The sequence below is a fragment of the Malurus melanocephalus genome, unplaced genomic scaffold, assembly GCF_030028575.1.
Source record: "Malurus melanocephalus ecotype Western Australia unplaced genomic scaffold, MMel_1.1 scaffold_50, whole genome shotgun sequence".
Taxonomy (NCBI): Eukaryota; Metazoa; Chordata; class Aves; order Passeriformes; family Maluridae; genus Malurus; species Malurus melanocephalus.
Window position 1 is genome coordinate 2,716,860 of NW_026623282.1, and position 5,054 is coordinate 2,721,913.

Below are 5,054 nucleotides of genomic sequence, written 5' to 3' on the forward strand. Positions count from 1 at the left end.
GTAGATAGTAACAATGTCAACTACAATCCATACTTCCATTTTCTTCTTAAACAAAAAAGAATTCCTGGTGCATAAGCAACATTCTTAAGAGACAAACTGACTTCACTGGAGCTTTGGGAACCCTCATTTTCTCCCGATGTTTTAGAAGCAGGAGTCCTGGATTGTGGTTATTCAGGTTTAACAGGGCTTGGAAATGCTGACTGAAGCTAGAGGCAAAATTCCCCCACACCAGAGTGATGTAGCTCTGGGCTTGACCACGCTGCAGCTGGCTGGAGATGATCCCAGCCACAGCAGCGCTTTGGTGACCAGGACACCATGGTGAGTTTGACAAATTATTGCACAAATCCAAACTCACCATGGCTGGTGCCTGCCATGCCAGGGCTGGAAGCATGGGCTGGGGTCGMCTTGCACAGCTGCTCTGGGCTAAAGTGCAAAGTGTAATACGCTGGGCAACTCAAACCAGGCTAAATAAAAGTAACAGAAGAGATTTAAACGCAAGGGATGTGAACTGATGCTTCAGAGAAGGTTTGCTAGTGGGGAACAGGGACAGTGGCAGCCAAGTGCTGGTGGCAGACAAGTGGTGGTGCCAAGACAGTGGCAGCTGGTGCCAGTCCTGGACACAATCCAGCCAGCACAGCACAGCAAGGAAAGGCAGCTGCTGTCCTCTCCACCCCTCAGCACTCAGTGCCTCTGGTTCATTTTCCCTGTGTGAAAGGCTGGGAGAGCAGCTCTCCCAGAGCTGAAGCCCCTCTTGGAAGGAAACCAGGCCAAGGCTCTCGGTGTTTGCAGGATTTCTATTGCTGACAGCAAGCAGGTACAGCCATACAGGTGAGCAGAGCTTGCATTTGGCCATAGGCTCAGCCTTTGTGACCATCCCAGTGCCTGGAGAAGGACACTGGGGCAGGCACAGCATCACCCACAGGGTATGTATCTCCAAGGAGCACTGGACAGCAATTCCAGCACCTGAGCTGACAGTAAAAGGTACGTGCCTGTAAACTGACCACTGAAAGGTCACTTTAGCTAAGACTGATCCTTTTCTCATAGCTAAAACCCGAGTTCTCTGGATAYTTTATGTTACCTTGCTAAGCAATCTCCTTGCTCCTCACATTCCCCAAACACAGAAATAAATTTTCCCCATGGATTCAGGAGGATGACACAGTCTTTTAACATCCTAGCAAGCATATGCTACAAACTGTAACTTTCAGCATTTGTTCTGTGTGCCTGTTGCTGTCTTCCCTCTGCAGGGATAAATGTACAGCTCTAACCCTGAATTTCATCTGTTTACTGTCTCCAGACTGTGAATCCCTTTCAGTATTGCTAACTTCACACTGGCTTGCACACAGCATCCAACTCCACAAGAGCCCAATTTTCCTTTCAGGCTGATGATCTCCTGCTGCAGCAGCATCAGCTCCCCCTGCCAAGGAGCCCTCCTCTCCTGGCCCACGCTATACACCTGCAGCAGAACAACACAATCTGTGGCAGATTTTACCTCTTTTCCTCCCCCAGAACTCAGCTGCTGCTTGGCTCACATTGCAGCTCCCCAGGGATCAGCATTTTAGCTCTGCAGGACATACTACSCCAGGTCTCTCTCTTGTAATGGTTTTAATTTTTTATCATGTTCAGAGCACTGCCTGCTGTCTCTTAAGCTTTCATATGCACTGGGGAATTTCCTTTGCTTGGCAAATATTCGTGGGTTTATCAAAGATTATGTCTGGGTTTTCTAATAATGGGGTTTCTAGTAATGCCTCTGAATTGATTTTTTTTTTCTAATTCGCGGTTCTGATCTCTCACAACTGACATAATGCCCCAAAATTGCAACACTGCACCTTTAATCTTAGATCATTCACCAGTCCTTTTTTTCTTCAGGGAAGAAAAGAGAGAAAAAAAAAGGTAGTATCAGGAGCAGAAGTCTCTTCTTTGTTGAAGTCTTTGGCCTCAGGTCAAGAAGGCTTTTCATGGGAAAGCCCTGCCGTTCCCTGGAGAACTTGCATAAAACCCCATTCTCTGCTGCTGCCTTCACCTCTGTGCCCTCCAAAGGCAGGGGCTGTATCTGTTTTCCTGTGCTGCTTCTTTCCCTACACATTTATTTTTTGGTAATCAGGTACAGCTATTGCATCACATGGGAGGTGACTAAAGGAACATTCAGCCTTAAGTAACTAGTGAATTCATGATGTTCTTTCCACTATTCTATGAATTATTTTTATCTGTTTTGCCYGGCTATGTATTATTAAAACGATTCAGCTCTAGTTTAATATAGGTAGGTTTCTACTTTCATGTGTGTTTTGTGGTGCTGTATTTTCAACATGACATGCAGTCCCAGCATGCTGGATTTCCAAAACACTCTGAATGCCACTCACTCTGTCCTTACCACACCACAATCACGCTGTCATTCAATTTTCACTTGGCTTCCTGCAAGTTTCTCATCTCTCACACAAGCCAGAGGAAGTCCCTGGACCCCACACATCCACCCCTGCACCCCTGCCCACTGCTGGTGATGGCAGCAGCACTGCTTTCCCTGAGCACATGGCACTGCTCTGCACTTCATTCATCCTTTCTGCACCTTTGCACTACTCAGAACTGTACAATCTCATTTTCCAAGCAYCACTTTAGTCTCCATGCATTTCTCTTGTCCACTAACTTGATTCATTCCATTTTACTTCCTCCTCTTGGCATCATTGTGTCTTGCCTTTGCACAAACACAGGAGAACTATTCAAAGTGCTTCTCATTATGTCTCTAAGCTATCTMATAATTTTTTTTTGCTTGCATACTTCCTTCCCAGAAGTTCTACATAGGTCCTGCAGGCTGTGGGAGATGGACAGGAGAATCTGTGTTATATTCAGGGCAGAAGAAAGTTTGCTGTTTCCATGTCCCATCACACAATTGCATCAGTRCAAGGGTGGGGCAGAACTAACACATCCTGCTCCTCTTATCCTGGGACTTCTTATCCTGATTCTGTAGGAAGGGCAGCACTTGCAGTGATCACTGGGCTCACATCTGCCCAGTTTATACTTGTACAACACCACCATCAAAGATCACAGACATTAGTGAGCTAACAACAAGTTCAAGTACTCTGCAGAATTTTTGCTCAAGTTTTTATTCCCATTAATCACTGCTGAGYTCATCTTTGAAGATTTGTGAACATCTTGCACAGCTTGGCCATTTAACTGTGACTTTTCCTGATTCTTGGTAATACTTGTCAATTTTCCTATCAAAACTCATTAAAGGATTTTTTCCCTTCATTTTTCAAAAATAGGATTTTCCTTTAGCTTGGCAAGTCTATTCCTGTTTACCATCCTAATCCTGCTAGAGAATGTGCATTGCTCATTACCCCTAACAAYGCATCTACTCTTTTTCTTGCTTTTTCTGCACGTCTGGCAGTTCTGCRGCTTTCCTCTTATGAGCTGAATAAAGCTCAGTTTCTGCACCCATTTCTTTTCATGCAAGTCCAGCTGAGGCAGAAAGCCTAAGAGCATCCCCAGCCCAGGCTGGGAGTGACCTGCTGGGCACAGCTCAGTGGGGAAGGACCTGGGGGTGCAGAAGCTGCCAGCAGTGCCCTGGGGCCCAGAAGGCCAATGGGATCCTGGGGGATGTTAGGAAGAGCAATGGCAGCAGGTCAGGGAGGGGATCCTGCCCCTCTGCTCAGCCTCAGGGAGGCACATCTGGAGTGCTGTGTCCAGCTCTGGGCTCCTCAGGACAAGAGAGACATGGAGCTCCTGCAGCAGGACCAGGGAAGGGTGACAAAGATGATGAAGGGTCAGGAGAGTCTCTCTCATGAGGAAAGGCTGAGGGGGCTGAGCCTGTTCAGCCTTAAAGAGCCAACTGAGAGAGGATTCCATCAATGTCTATCAGTATCTGCAGGGAGGGTGTCGAGGAGATGGAGCAGGCTCTGCTCAGTGGTGCTGAGCGATGGAGCACAAGGCAAGGGCAGAAAMTGATGCACAGGAATGTGAGGAACAAATTCTTTCCTGTTCAGAGCCCTGGAACAGGCTGCCCAGAGAGGCTGTGGACTCTCCCTCTCTGGAGATATTCAAGAGCCATCTGAACACAATCCTGTGCCATGGGCTCTGGGTTGACACTGCTTCAGCAGGGAGCCAGAWGCCCCTCTGTGGGCCCTCCCAACCTCAGCCATCCTGTGATTCTGTGACTGTCCTCAATCATGTCCTAAGAGGAAAGCTTTTCCTTTCCAGTGTAGAATCCTGCTGCAGCACTCCCTGACAGGGTATTGCCATAGAAATGTCTGCCTTTTGCCTGTAAGTYACCACATACTGCAAAAATCCCCACTGAAGTGTGTACAGGAGTATGCCCCAGAATAAAAGGCTCTGTGTGCACTTGAYAATGAAATGCCCATTTCATTTTTAGAACCAGATGAAAGGACAGATAAGAGCAACTGGAAACAGCTTGGAAATTGCAGCTTCAGCCTCATAAGACTATGCTTTTACCCTACYATTCTAAATATGTCTATTTTCAAAACAAAAATATTTCATAAGGAGTTTTATAAAAAGTGGGAGAGCTTTCATGTCCCATCTGAAAGGGCTCCTTGAAACAGATTTGAAAAGAGAACATCAAGGAAGGCATTAGGACTGTACCTCACTCTTTCATCAGTATATATAGTTCATAATGCACATCAGGTGCCACGGGAACTGCTGTTCAAGGTTAAAGCAAGGTCCTTATGAAAGGGACAATTACTCTCTAGTGGCAGATAAGGAGAAGAAAGTCAAAAGCTGTACCATGCAAGCTGAAAGGCAGGAGTGCTCAAAGTTAACTGGAAAAGCTACAAAAGCCTTTACCTCGGGAAGAGGCCACTTCAGCACTGGGCTGTGAACTCGGGTTTTWATSTGCCACCAATAGTCCCCRACTGGCTCTCCCTCCCCAGGGCTCWAAGGGGGCTGGCACSAGCCCCAGTGTGGGGCAGAACTGTCCTGGGATGGGCCCGTGGGGCTGGGGTCACTGTGGGGAGCAGGGGGACACAGAGCCCTGTGCAAAAAGCCTGGATTCAGCATTCTTGTTAAGCACTAAAAGCATAATAAAAGCATGTTTTTGAAAGAAAAATTAA